The 15,428-nt window shown below is 48.3% G+C and overlaps 1 long non-coding RNA gene across 1 annotated transcript in view; it reads right to left on the bottom strand.

Annotated features, from left to right (window-relative positions):
* Positions 1–261: 261 nt before the first annotated feature.
* Positions 262–15,428, bottom strand: part of LOC142496802 (uncharacterized) — an 80,516-nt gene continuing 65,349 nt past the window's right edge. Inside the window, exon 4 of the long non-coding RNA XR_012802111.1 lies at positions 262–865. This is a non-coding gene — a long non-coding RNA (uncharacterized LOC142496802). The remainder of the gene's footprint in view (positions 866–15,428) is intronic.

The raw sequence follows: 15,428 nt of genomic DNA on the forward strand, positions 1-15,428 counted from the left end.
TACCTCCCCCCCCCCCAGCCTCCACTCAATCCCCCACTCAACCCCCGGACACACACCCACACCTCTTCACTTACAAAATACAATATCCCTCCAGCCACAAAATGCAAAACCCCTCAACCACACACAAAATTCTCCTTTCTCTCTCCCCCCCCCCCCCCACATACACAATACAATAAGCCGCCCCCCCTCCTTGCTGGTGATCTGAGGCCCCAGCTGCTGTGGGCCGCTCCCCCACCAGTGCAAGCCAGAAGCTGGGCCTGCCCGGAAGTCGTACCCAGCTTTCAGCGTGCACCAGCAAAAGACAGACGGGCCCCCTGCAGCCGCCAGCCTGAGACACTTCTGCCGTCTCTCCCCCTCTGTCGGGGGCCCTGGTCAAACTCTCCCCTGCCATATATACATTTAAAAGTTCATTAAGAGGCGCTTTTTCAGAGACCAATCCAACAGTCTCCTGACTTCTTTTACTTAATCCTAGAACTCGGCGTCTTCATGTTGATGGCAAAACCCTTGCTAAGAAGCTCACAGTTTCTTGTTTCTCCCATCCTTCTTAGATTGTAAACTCGTTGGGGCAGGGACCTCCTCCTTATTGTTTGTCTTAACATATATGCACTGTACACTTCTGTCATACAATGTTGTTGCCCTTCCTCCTATAATGCACTGATGTTGGTGCCGGACAAATTGAAGATAATAATTAAAAAAAAAAGATGTGCACATACTGTATACACCTCGGGGGTTGTGCATCGAATTTGAGCAAAGGAAATGTCACCAGCAGCAAAACATAATGTTTACAAAGGGGTGAGGGGTGTGGTTCTCCGAGGACCAAAGTTAACGGCAGTGGCACATTTAACAGGGTAAATGTGAATGACACCTTTAAAAAAAACAACAAAAAACAAGAATAAGTTACATAGTAGATGAGGTTGAAAAAAGACGTATGTCCATCAAGTTCAACCTATGCTAAATTAAGACGACCGGTACCTTATCCTATATTTGTATGTATAGTATTTTGATCCAGAGGAAGGCAAACAAAAAACCCCAGTGACATATCACCTACTGTATTTCCTCGATTGTAAGGCCTCGGACATGGTGCCGCAAACCGCGCGGACGCGAACAGACTGCCTTAAGGCAGTGATCGCGTCCATGCGGCGGGCGGAAGCGGGAGGGGGCGCGTGTTGCGCAAGAAATCAGTTCAAACTGATTTATTGGTGCGACAAGCCGGTCACGTGAACGGTTCACCCAATGAGGGCGAACCAGCTCCATGACGCCCCTCAGCACCCCCCCCATGGCCTGTCAAGTATGGCGAGGGAAAGCACCCGCTTTCCCGCAGCCTCCGCACGGGAGAAGTCTCTATGTCCGAGGCCTAAGACGCACCATCAATTTAGCACTTACAATCGAAGGGGGAAAAAAGTGTTATTTGGCCCCCTCACTTACCAGGTATATCGGCGGCAGCAGGAGAGGTCCGTCAGCGGAGGAAAGAAGTTGGCGGCAGCAGGAGAGATCCATTGGCGGTGGCGGCAAGAGAGGTCCGTGTTAGTGAAGGGATGAAGTTAAGACTGCGGGTGTGCGGCGGCAGCAGCGCCCGCAGGAGAAGACCATCAGACCGGAGCAGGAGAAGAGCGGCATAGGAGAACGGCTGGGGAGGAGCGCACGGTAACACCGGAAAGTCCGGCAACGGAAGTTTACCGATGTCTGACTTCCAGTGTTATAGCGCGCTCCTCCCTTCACTAACATGGACCTCTCCTGCCGCCGCCAACTTCATTCCTCCACTGACGGACCTCTCCTGCTGCCGCCGGTAAACCTGGTAAGTGAGAAGGAGGGGGACAAACAACACTTTATTTATTTTTTTAAAACATCAATTCTAAGACTCACCCAGATTTCAGACATGTGAAAATTCAGAAAAAAGGTGTGTCTTAAAATCAAGGAGATACGGCAATAATATTTCATATGGGGAAAAATACATTCCTTCCTGACTCCAAATATTCATCGTCCCCATGTTTACTTATTTGGTATATCCCTGTATACTTTTCCTTTCTACAAAGATGTCCAACTTTTTTTTTTTTTTTTTTTTAAAGATATCTATTGTATCTGCCATCACAGTCTCCATGGGTAATGAATTCCACATTGTAACTGCCCTTACTGTAAATAACCCTTTCCTTTCTTGCTGGTGAAATCTCCTTTCCTCCAACCTTAAGGGATGGCCCATGTCCTTTGCACTGCCCGTGGGATGAATAGTTCCAAACAGATGTCCTTATCCTGGGGTTGTCTTCTGATTTACAGTCTCACGTTAATGACATTGTTTAATAGGAGTACAATATTCCGTGCTTATTTATTTAGTTATGATTTCTTCACTTACAATAAGGTTTTTTTCCCCCTCCAATGTTTTTTTATGCCCAAAACCCCAATGAACCTTGCGATCTTAATGTGGAGACCCCCTGCTTGAGAAAGCTTTACGAGAGAAGCTCAGGATAAGATGGTTTCTCTGATAAGTCATCTCTTTCTTTTCTCTGCATGGAAAATATCCATGTGCTTCTGGCTGGGGTGCAACAAGCGGGAATGAACAGCAGAGGTCGCCGTGTGGACACTTTAATTCAGGCTTTGGGGCCTTCATAAAGATCAATTCAAATAAAATAAAAAATTCCCATGTAGAAAGTAAGGCTAAGTCCAAGCTGCCGCAGACTGTGTGGAGGCGTCTGCGCACGGCGCGATCACATTGCCTTAAGGCAGTGATCGCGCCCATAGCTCGTGCGCGGGCGACAGCAGGAAACAGACGAAACTGATTTCTCGGTGCGACAGGCAGGTCACGTGAGCGGTTCGCCCTCAGCTCTGTGACATCACTGACGCGCCCCTAGACACGCCCCCCGACAGCGCGTCTAGCATGTCCGAAAAATGCACCCGCTTCACGCGGCTGACGTCACGGACGCACACGCCTCTGCGTGGGCGAAAGCTGCATGGACTTTGTCTAAGGATAGGGACCTGCTTTAAACGAATACAAAACATTTTTTTTGTAAGATACTGTAAACAAAAAAAATCTAACTTTCCAGCGCGCTCAATGCCGCCCCCCCCCCCTCGCGTAAATGACAGGACACCCAGCGCTCTTGCTTGGAGCGCTCTTCAAACATGTGCCCGCTCAGCGCCAGTGGGGACTCAGCCTAAGAAACCAACCTCATTCCACCCCTCCTCTTCTCACCCCCCCCCCCACCTCCTCTCTCTCCCCATTTTCCCCTCTTCTCTCTCTCCTTCCCCTATCTCTCTCCCTCCCTCCCTTTTCTTTAATACCTTAGGATGTCTCCAGCTCTTTCCGCCTCTTCGTTTCTCCAGCATTCTTACTTTCTCCAGCTGACTTCCTCCCGTTCATTCTTCGTCTGCTCTCTGTGTAACCTTTATAGCCATGTGACCACCTGCGGATTTCCCATTAGGCCCGGGCCTAGAGAGCGGCAGAAATGTCCGTCCCCATATGCATTTGCCGCGCTCTCGGGCCGAATGGGAAGGCCCTAACATGTGTCGGCCGCCTCCTTACCTGCCGCCCTGCTTCTCCTTCTGAACCGCAGCGGCAAATGATGCTGCGGACGTCCCTAACGTGACGCCATGGCATCTCGTTTCCATGGCAACGTGACGGTGGAGCGTCAAATAACGTCGCGTTACCTTGGCAACGTGACACCGTGTGCCGTCGGTTCAGAAGGACGAGGGGGGGGCGTGCAGGTAAGGAGGCGGCCGCAACAGCGTAAGTCTTAGCAAAATTTGTAATTTTCGCGCTTGCCGGAGCGCAGGGCCAGTCACGTGAGCGGTTTGCCCAATGAGGGCGAACCAGCTCCGTGACGTCATTGGCCCGCCCCCGACACACCCCCGGACGGCGCGCGGTCTAAGGCCAGGGAAAGCACGCGCTTTCCCTCAGCCTCCGCGCGCCTCAGCACGCAATCACTAACCATGGACGCAGCCTAAGCAAGTCAGCCACTGGCTGCTGTACCTGGTAGGATATGTATCTGGCACGTGACATAATACTAATGACATTATAATGCACATAGCCTGGTGGCAGATAAGGAGAGTCACATACAGTGTCGGATTTAAAACACCACCGGCCCTAGGCACAGCTGTTGCTAAAGCCGCTCTCATTGCGGCTGCAGGGGCTCAGTGCCGAGCGTAAGCGCGCCTCAGCACGGGTCATTATGCGCTGACCATGTCCGAGGCCTTAGAGAAATTGTAATAACTCATAGAATTAAAAAAAAGATTGTATCCAATTTCCAAACATAGATAAAAACCTGCTCCTTGATTTCAGGAACCGCCATTCAAAATGTGGTGACGATAAGGGGTGTACAAATACATAGAGAACAGACAGACAACTTTCCGATATATATGGTAGATTGACCTTCATGGCTTTATAACAGGCCCCCTTGATACCCTAGACAGGTCAGGTTTTAAGGATATCACTGCTTGAGCCAACTGTGCTGAAGCAGGGATATCCGTAAAGCCTGACCTATTAGTGGCCCTTGAGGACTGGAGTTGGCCACCCCTCCCCCAGACCGTCACTGGCTGCTTTAAGCCCTGCAGAAGCGACTGCGGGAGAGACAGAAACATCGCCATTTTCACTCACTGCCTGTACAATAAAGTAATGATGAGCAGATATAGAAAGGAATATGTGTAATTATTACTACATTGCGCTGAAGATTCTTGCAATTGGCGACACGCGGTATGAAGTACCAATACTCCTTTTTTCTTTACAAACAGGGAGTAAATCAACTTTTTTTTAAAATGTACAAACCCATCGTTTTCTTTCTTTCATTTCTACAAAAAAAGGGTTATTTTAGAAAGGATCGCTCGAGTCCTGTTCTTAGAGCATACAGGCATACCCGCTTTAACATACGCAATGGGACCGGAGCATATATGTAAAGTGAAAATGTACTTAAAGTGAAGCACGACCTTTTTTCCACTTTACAGTGCATGTACTGTACTGCAAACATCATATATGTGCATAACTGATGTAAATAACGCATTTGTAAACAAAATAAATACAGTAGGCTTTATTGAAAGAAATTTTTTAATGTCAGCTGATTTTTTTTTCTTACTAGTGCTGGCAGATGCAAAATGGATGAACAGATAATTAGGTAAAAATTATGTAGGAAGGATGAAAGAGAGGGCATATCTTCTACTGTTATATCATATGAGAGGAAAAAGGACCCAGTCTTCCAGCACTCTGTCACAACAAATGTAGAATTATAAAATTAAAATACTTTATTGATAACCAAGAATAAAAAATAGGGTGTTAAAATTTAATTAAACGGTGTGTTATAACAGCACTTGACTGTATCCTTCATAACCCATCCAAGGTGAGGTGGGTAGATATTAGTGATAAGATCCCTAATAGATATTCGGGATCAAGGCGCTATCTGTTATAGCTTCCTAAGAGATATAGGAGAGGGGTCTATTAGAACTCACTTAGAGGTTAATCTCAATATTAGTGTATCAGTGCATGTGTTACGCACTCAAGTGACACACCAATGATATAAGCGTGTTATGGCATAGTAAGCGACAGGTTAGACCATATCTACCCCTGCTTGAAATAGCGCTGCTTGCTTTAATAATATCGCTAACATTAAAGGTGCTAGGTCTATGGTGGAATCGTTTTGTGCCCACAAATGAATTAAAGCGCAGGCTAATAAGCAAATAAAAGGTAAGGTATAATTCCGTTGGCATTAATAAGGTGTGTATTTGATATACCATGGATACCTATACTGCAGAAAAGTAATTGATGCAGACCACCATATGTGCTGCTGATATGTCGTAGGATTTATGGGTGTGCTCTTAATCCACAGGGCTCACATATATTGTCAGTTAAGTATGGCTGCATCAATAATGAGCTTGATGGTGCAGTGTGATTACCAGTCATGCGTTAGCCATCATGTTTGAATCCACATAAATACACCTAATGCATGTTCACAGTCACTAATCCCAGGACTGGGTGATATGGTGCATAAAGGAGGCGGCTAACGTTGAAGCAACCTCCACTATAATTGTGGTGGCTAGAGCTGGTATCAACACTGTAAACTGCTCAAAAGTAAGTCTGCTAGTATCCTGTGAGTATACTGCCAAAATGCCAACAGTGTCAACCGGTAGAACAAGCGGGTGTATGTGGGGTTACTGATGGGATGAAAATCACACTGTAAGATCACCCCAACCCCCTTGTTAACCCTTGATGACAGATAAATACCTAATACCAGTTTGTGGGGGGGGGCCGGTCTATCTGTGAATCGCATGGTCCCCTATATCGGCGCTGATCTTGGTTATATCAGCGCTGATATGCTCGAGGAACTGCCTGTCTGTGAGTGAATAGACCCTGTGAGGTAGTAGGATCCCGCGGTACAGTGACACAGCGCGATCCTAAGAGAACATACACGCCGGGGGAAACCGCAAGTCTGACAACGCGGATCAATATCCATCAGCTGTTGTGTTTCAAATCAACCGGTTTCCCGCGTGTGCAGGAGAGAAAATGCCGACGCGCGCGTTTCACGTAGTGAACGCTTCTTCAGGGCACGTAGGGGGAGGTCCCTGCGTGTAGAGGTATGTTTATATAGCCAAGATGTAATTGCCTGTTTCCTCACTTAACCCCTTCATTGCTGCTGCATGGCGGATTTGATATCCCACTACCATTAGTGCACTGTGTGTGGCCTGCATACTCGTAACTGCCTTAATGCCAGATTCAGAGTGCCCACTAATTTGTTGCAATAGTGTCTATTCAATTACAACATTACATTGGGCTGAATAACTATGGCTCCAATACTGTTTATATATGTGATGTGTTGCTGTTGCAACTACTCACATAGGCTAGGGCAGGGTTTCCCAAACTTTTTTTTCCGTGACCCGGTTATTTTTTGAACTTCTCCTTCGTGACCCACTAAAAATTTTATCGCCTATACTGGCCTATAGGGCCTGCACAGACACACACAGCCACTGATACACACACACACAGCCACTGATACACACACACACAGCCACTGACAGACACGCAGCCACTGACACACACACTGATACATACACACAGCCTCTGATACACACACACGCAGCCACTGACACACACACGCAGCCACTGACACAAACACGCAGCCACTGACACACACACACGCAGCCACTGACACACACACACGCAGCCACTGACACACACACACACGCAGCCACTGACACACACGCAGCCACACAGATACACACGCAGCCACACAGATACACACACACACACACACTCGCTCTCCCCTATACCCACACACACTCGCTCTCCCCTATACCCACACAGACACAAACAGTGAATTACAGGCAACGACGGATGTGAGTGACTGGAGAGGGGGCCAGGGGCACTTGGGTGGGTGGGAGGGAGGGGGCCAGGGGCACTTGGGTGGGTGGGAGGGAGGGGGCCAGGGGCACTTGGGTGGGTGGGAGGGAGGGGGCCAGGGGCACTTGGGTGGGTGGGAGGGAGGGGGCCAGGGGCACTTGGGTGGGAGGGAGGGAGGGGGCCAGGGGCACTTGGGTGGGAGGGAGGGAGGGGGCCAGGGGCACTTGGGTGGGAGGGAGGGAGGGGGCCAGGGGCACTTGGGTGGGAGGGAGGGGGCCAGGGGCACTTGGGTGGGAGGGAGGGGGCCAGGGGCACTTGGGTGGGAGGGGGACCAGGGGCACCTGGGTGGGTGGGAGGGGGACATGGGGCACTTGGGTGGGTGGGAGGGGGACCAGGGGCACTTGGGTGGGTGGGAGGGGGACCAGGGGCACTTGGGTTGGAGGCAGTGACTGGGTGGGGTGACTTACCTTGCCGCCGGACGCTTTCCCCTGCTGCCCCCGATATCCCCTGCTGCCCGGGACGGGAGGTGGGCTTGGGGGGACGGGAGGTGGGCTCGGGAGGGGGTGCCACGGGAGGTGAGCTCGGGAAGCTGGCTGCGGGGGGAAGCTGGCCGCGGGGGGAAGCGGGCCGCAGTAGGAGCTTGAACTTCCCCCTCCGTCCCACGTAACGTGCGGGACGCAGAGGAGCTGGTACTTCCTCCTCCGTCCCACGTTGGGAGCGGGGGGGGAGGAAGGGAGCAGGCCCTGCTTGCCCTGCGCAAGCGCGCGGGACCGCAGGGGGAAATCGCCGGCATTTTTTTAAAATTGAGCAGGGGGGACGGGAGACACCGCGCGGCCAGCCTCGCTGCGACCCGGCAATTTTGGTGCCGTGGCCCGGTGCCGGGTCGCGACCCACCGTTTGGGAAACGCTGGGCTAGGGGATTAGTGTTGTAAGCTTTAATATTCATGGTTGAAAGTGATGGTTGATCACTAATAGTAAGGGTATATCTATGAATCTAGATAGTACCTTAAATGCTAATACACTATATTCCATTGATTGAATAAAATGAAAAATAAAGTAATGTAAGCACACCGTGTCGTTGTTTCATTGAATGTATGAGATTTATTCTGATGATTGATGGCTGATACAGGGGAGAGGGGGGGGGGGTGGCTAGATATAGGGCATGTGGGAATTATATGAAAGGGCTAAACACAAACCCCTCATTGAGTCCAAGTGGGCTTAGTGTTCCCAAGGTATAAATCCACCTGGACTCGATCTTTAATAGTTCGTTGTCCCAATCCCCGCGTCTAATTCCTGGAGAAAATTGGTCTATCCCCATGAAGCTCATGGCTTTGAGATCCCCACACATCACATATATAAACAGTATTGGAGCCATAGTTATTCAGCCCAATGTAATGTTGTAATGTTGGCTATATAAACATACCTCTACACGCAGGGACCTCCCCCTACGTGCCCTGAAGAAGCGTTCACTACGTGAAACGCGCGCGTCGGCATTTTCTCTCCTGCACACGCGGGAAACCGGTTGATTTGAAACACAACAGCTGATGGATATTGATCCGCGTTGTCAGACTTGCGGTTTCCCCCGGCGTGTATGTTCTCTTAGGATCGCGCTGTGTCACTGTACCGCGGGATCCTACTACCTCACAGGGTCTATTCACTCACAGACAGGCAGTTCCTCGAGCATATCAGCGCTGATATAACCAAGATCAGCGCCGATATAGGGGACCATGCGATTCACAGATAGACCGGCCCCCCCCACAAACTGGTATTAGGTATTTATCTGTCATCAAGGGTTAACAAGGGGGTTGGGGTGATCTTACAGTGTGATTTTCATCCCATCAGTAACCCCACATACACCCGCTTGTTCTACCGGTTGACACTGTTGGCATTTTGGCAGTATACTCACAGGATACTAGCAGACTTACTTTTGAGCAGTTTACAGTGTTGATACCAGCTCTAGCCACCACAATTATAGTGGAGGTTGCTTCAACGTTAGCCGCCTCCTTTATGCACCATATCACCCAGTCCTGGGATTAGTGACTGTGAACATGCATTAGGTGTATTTATGTGGATTCAAACATGATGGCTAACGCATGACTGGTAATCACACTGCACCATCAAGCTCATTATTGATGCAGCCATACTTAACTGACAATATATGTGAGCCCTGTGGATTAAGAGCACACCCATAAATCCTACGACATATCAGCAGCACATATGGTGGTCTGCATCAATTACTTTTCTGCAGTATAGGTATCCATGGTATATCAAATACACACCTTATTAATGCCAACGGAATTATACCTTACCTTTTATTTGCTTATTAGCCTGCGCTTTAATTCATTTGTGGGCACAAAACGATTCCACCATAGACCTAGCACCTTTAATGTTAGCGATATTATTAAAGCAAGCAGCGCTATTTCAAGCAGGGGTAGATATGGTCTAACCTGTCGCTTACTATGCCATAACACGCTTATATCATTGGTGTGTCACTTGAGTGCGTAACACATGCACTGATACACTAATATTGAGATTAACCTCTAAGTGAGTTCTAATAGACCCCTCTCCTATATCTCTTAGGAAGCTATAACAGATAGCGCCTTGATCCCGAATATCTATTAGGGATCTTATCACTAATATCTACCCACCTCACCTTGGATGGGTTATGAAGGATACAGTCAAGTGCTGTTATAACACACCGTTTAATTAAATTTTAACACCCTATTTTTTATTCTTGGTTATCAATAAAGTATTTTAATTTTATAATTCTACATTTGTTGTGACAGAGTGCTGGAAGACTGGGTCCTTTTTCCTCTCATATGATATAATTAGTCTCCATCCAGTCAGCACCTCACTGTGGTTAGCATAAGCTGTGCGGGTTTTTTCTGTGTGTATATATCATCTACTGTACAGTATTTTTACTGTAACACAAAACAAAAAGATATAAACAGCACTCAAAATTGGAATAACAAATAACTAAATGCCAGGTGCAGCAGGAACAAGGAGAACCCTAATTCCAACAAGAAAAAAAAAAAAAAAAAAAGTATAAAAGCGCCGAATGGGTTGTTATTTGAATATGGGCACTGGAGCAAGATAAAATAGAAAAAATCACAAAATCAAAAACAAAAACAAAAAAAGGCATGTGACATGAACCAGTCCGGTGCAAATGAGTGTTAGCTGATGTTACATTGAAATAAAAGGAATTAAAGTAATCACAACCCGATGGTGGGTGCAGCTTCTGATGATAGGGAACCCCCAGTCCCTAGTGTGGGCGTAACAACAAGAAAGAAAAAAGTGAGAAGCGCAGACAGTAGGGGTTGTGATTAAGCTAAAATTCTTTAATAAATGAACTAGTCACAGGAAAAAAATCCCTCTAGGACAACAATGTGAAATAAATACATAAATGGTGATTGAAAGTAGTGCTGATGGAATGGATATGCGGTACCAGTAAATCAGTCTCCAGGGGATTGAAAACGGGAGTTACCCGATAGACAGTCTTGGTCCTTTAGATAGTGCACTGCCCGGGCAGGTATTGGTGAAGAGGGGTACCCCAGGGTTGAGACAGTATTGGAAAAGCTCACCCTTTGGATGATGCAGATCCTTGGCGGTCCTGCTGTCCCTCAGATCACGGAAACCGCTCCGGTGCACACAGCATAGATGTGCTGTAACTCGCGATACCACGCAGCCCTCCGGGTGTCCGGGTCTGATGTCACTTCCGGCTGTGACGCACAGACCCTACTTCCCCCTATAGCAGTAACCAAATATCAACCAATGTTCCAGCATTCACTGACTACCAAAAAATTGTCAACCAGGACATAAGCCAAAACTGAGAATAATTTAATGCATACACAAGATAACAATAACTTGGAGAGATGTCACACAAACGAATAATAGCACTCTAGGATATACGTGGTATGGGGAAAGAACACGGGGTAAGGGTGAGAGAGACAATAAGACAGGGTGTGGGGGAAAAACAATGGGGGGAGGGTAAATTAAGGGGGCAACGTTTAGAAGTGGATACCCCTTCTTCAGGCCTTTATCCCTCTTTCCCCAACCAATAATCAACCAAATCCCACAATCAAAGATAATGTGATGCTCAGCAAAACAGAGCAACAGCTCAATGTAGCTAGAGTCCAGAACCAGCAAGAGTTCCAATCCACTGAACAGCAAACAGAAAATCAAACCATATGATCCTTGGCAGCAACACATTCTCTCTAATTCCTGCTGTGTGGGACTGTTATGTAGATTAAGTAGAGTCATCAAGGGCTAGACGCTTTCTTGCGGGCGATTTCGATGGACTACTTGAAGTAGAAATAATAATAGGAGTAGGGTTTGGGGCTGATGTCGATGCTCGAGGTGGACTTTCAGTGGATGTTGATGGTCTGGGAGATTGACTGGCTGCTGTTGATCTTTTAGGAAAGTAGGTGTCTAAGGAGGTTTGAAGTGTAGCTCTTTTCTTTTCTCTGTATATTTCTTTGTAACAGGCATAGCCCCCCGAAATGATTGCATTGACTTTGGAACTTCTTTCAAAGTCCTTGTCATGCTTTTCAAAAAGAGCCATGGCGCTATCAAGATGACGGAAAGCTTCAAAGAGAATTTTTGAAGATAGGCCTTCAGGCTGTTCGATGGTCTCAACCTCATCCTGCACATCATCTTCTTCTCTCTCCTCTTCAAGTTCCAGAAGATCTTCATTGCTGAGGGGCTCAGAATGGGACGCCAGAAGTTCAGCAACATCTTCTGCCTCCACTTCCAGCTCTAACTGCCTTGCCATCTCTACAATATTTTCTGTAACATTATCTTCAGAATCAGAATCGTCAAAGCCTTCAAAATCGTCAACTAAGTGTGGGCATAATTTTTTCCAGGCCCCTTTCATTGTTGTTTCCTTTATGTCTTTCCAAGCATCTCTTACGGTTTTGATGCAATCCAAGATATTGTAGCTTTTCCAGAATTTCTTTAGGACTTCTTTCCCTGTTCCCTCTTCACTGTCTATTGCAGCAATACACTTGCTGAATGTTCTTTTTAAGTAGTTCAGCTTGAAGGTGGCTATAACACATTGGTCCATGGGCTGCAGTAGTGAGGTGGTATTCGGTGGTAGGAATTCCACTAGAATGTTAGGGTTCAGCTCATTTAACGATCGAGGGTGGCCAGGAGCATTGTCTACAAATTCTGAAAGGGATATTGTTGTCGATGCAATAGGCTTTCACCTCGGGTACAAAGCAGGTGTCAAACCAGTCTTCGAAAAGGGCTGCAGTCACCCATGCTTTTCTATTAGACCTCCAATGCACTGGAAGTCTATATTTAACATAGTTCTTTAAAGCGCTAGGGTTTTGCCAACGATAAATTCGCATAGGTTTTAGCTTTAAGGTACCAGAAGCATTGCCACCTAACAGAAGGGTTATTCTATCTTTAGCTGCTTTGTAGGCAGGCATTGTTTTCTCCTCTCTTGCGATGAAGGTTCTTGCAGGCATCTTCTTCCAGAACAGACCAGTCTCATCCACATTAAAAATTTGATCTTTTAGGTAGCATTCGTCATCAATTATTTTGGCAAGGTCACGTGGATAGCTTTCTGCAGCCTCAGTATCTGCAGTCGCTGCCTCTCCTTGCACTTTGATGTTATGTATGTTAGCCCTCTTCTTGAACCTATCAAACCATCCACGGCTTGCAACAAATTCTGCATCCTTCGCTGCCTCACCTTTCTTAGCCTTCAGGTCATTGAATAGGCTTAAGGCTTTACTTTGAATAATTGCCTGGTTTATAGGAACATTGCGTGCCGTCTGATTTTCTATCCAAATTATTAAGAGTCTCTCCATGTCGGCAACAACGCTATCCCTTTTTCTAATTGTTGTTGTGTTAATTGGCGTAGCACTCTTAATTTCTGCAATGATTTTGTCTTTACTCTTCGTGACAGTATTAACTGTCGTACGATGGAAGCCTAGCCTTCGGCCGATCTCAGCTTGAGAAACACCTTCATCATACATTTTAATAATTTTAAGCTTCATATCTAAAGTAATCGATTTACGAGTTTTCTTTGCATCTGCCATTACGTGGAATAAAATATACTGTACAGGGAAAAAAACTGATTACCACTTGGCAAGCTTGCAGCCTAGGTGGAATTATGAGGTGTTATAAATCCTGATTGTGCTTACCAAAATAGAAGAAAGGGCATGAGGGTGGGGTGCATTTATTTCACTTGACTTTTTATTTGTGAGTTTGGTGTCTTACAGTACAGGAACTGCTGTTTCCCTATTGGCTGAGGTGAATTGGTGAGTCATAACTATGGTGGTCTGTAGGGGCAGCCTCAGCGCAACGAATGGGAGCAAGAAAGGAGGGGAGCAAGCAAGGAGGGGAGAGGAGCGCACGCAGGACAGTACTGCATGGCCCTCCCCCTCCCATCTGTCCCCATTCCTCCTCCCCTCTGCACTCCCGAGTTGAGTCTGTGCCATCCCCTGCTCCCCCCCCCCCCCTGCTCCTCCCCCCTACAATTCTTCTCCGTTGGAGGAGACAGAAGGAGGGGGAGTCAATTAAGAGGTGCGCGCGCCGCCGCAGCCGTGCGCGCGCCGCCCCCTGCACTCCCCCCTCCTTCCTCCACTTCTGCTCCGTTGGAGGAGACAGAAGGAGGGGGAGCATATTAAGAGGTGCGCACGCAGCCACAGCAGTGCACGCGCGCTGCCCCCTGCACTCCCCCCTCCTCTCCCGCTCCGTAAGGCCTCGGTCCCGCTGCGCTCGTTGGCGCGGGCGGCGGGTCGCGAGTTCCCCACCAGCAGGGGAATCCTCGCGAGCCGGTCCCGGTCCCCACTGGCTGCACAGCTGACTACACGCTGTAGCGCGTCAGCCGCTGGAGACACCAGAGAATGGTGTTTCCTAGCGTTGACGCGTGACGTGTGTGGCTGTGAGCCAATGGGGAGGGGAGGCTTCGGGAGGAGGAGAGGCTTCGGGGAGCGGGGAGGAGTGTGGAGTGAAAGCAGGTGAGTGCCTTTCTCTGTGTGTGTGTCTGAGTGCGTGCCTGTCTGTGTGTGTATGTGTCTGAGTGCGTGAGTGCCTGTCTGTGTGTGTGTGTGCCCGAGTGCCTGCCTCTGTCTGTGTGTGTGTGTGTGTATGAGTGCGTGAGTGCCTGCCTGTGTGTGCGCGCGTGTGTGTGTGTATGAGTGCGTGAGTGCCTGCCTGTGTGTGTGTGTGCGCGTGTATGAATGAGTGCCTGCGTGTGTGTGTTTAAACTTACCTTCCAGCTCCAGCCCGAGTCCGTGGAGGGAGGGGGGGGGAGAGTAGCGGGTCCCTCCGCTCAAGCCACGCCCCCCCTCCCTGTCAAACCGCGCCCCCCCTCCCTGTCAAACCGCCCACCTCCCGATCAAACCTCCCACCTCCCGATCAAACCTCCCACCTCCCGCCCACCTCCCGCTCCGGCTCCCGCTCCCTACAGACCGCAGATCGCGGTCTGTGTATCTCAGCGCACCGCCTGTCAGCAGCGCAGGTGCGCTGACTCTGGGAGCGGGGCCTTAGCCTAAGAGAAGACTGAAGGAGCTTCAAGGAGGTGAGTTAATGCAGAGGTGCGCACGCCGCCGCAAGCGCCCCGCCCCCTGGTGTCCGTACTCGCGAAGCACTGAGTACGTACACAGGGGTATGGTGCAGTTTAAAAAAAGTGTACGTACTTGCGAGTGTACGTAAAACGGGTGTATGTAAAACGGGGTATGCCTGTACATAGTGTACGAACGCAGAGCAAAGAACTTCACTCTCCTCCTTAACAGGTTTAGAGTCAGACACTGATATAATCCCACATACAGGCAGCACTCGCTTTACAACGAATGGCTTATCCAACGCTATGCAATGCATACCTATATTCATTTTTACAACGCCAAAACGGCTTATCCAACGCTCTTACGACACTTTGCAAAGTTGTTTGTGTATAATATATTATATATAATACAGTATAGACACTATATAATTTGTGTGTGTGCTGCTTATATCTTATTGCCTGCGTAAAATATTTGGTGTATTTTAGTGTTAAAAATGCCTTCAGGAACGGAACCTTTCATTTAAACAGTGTTCCTATGGGAAAATGGGAAAATGCTTTACAACGTTTCGCTATCCAACGCCATTTTGAGTAACGCATTGTGTCGGATAA

This window comes from Ascaphus truei, chromosome 6 (genome assembly GCF_040206685.1).
Source record: "Ascaphus truei isolate aAscTru1 chromosome 6, aAscTru1.hap1, whole genome shotgun sequence".
Lineage (NCBI taxonomy): Eukaryota > Metazoa > Chordata > Amphibia > Anura > Ascaphidae > Ascaphus > Ascaphus truei.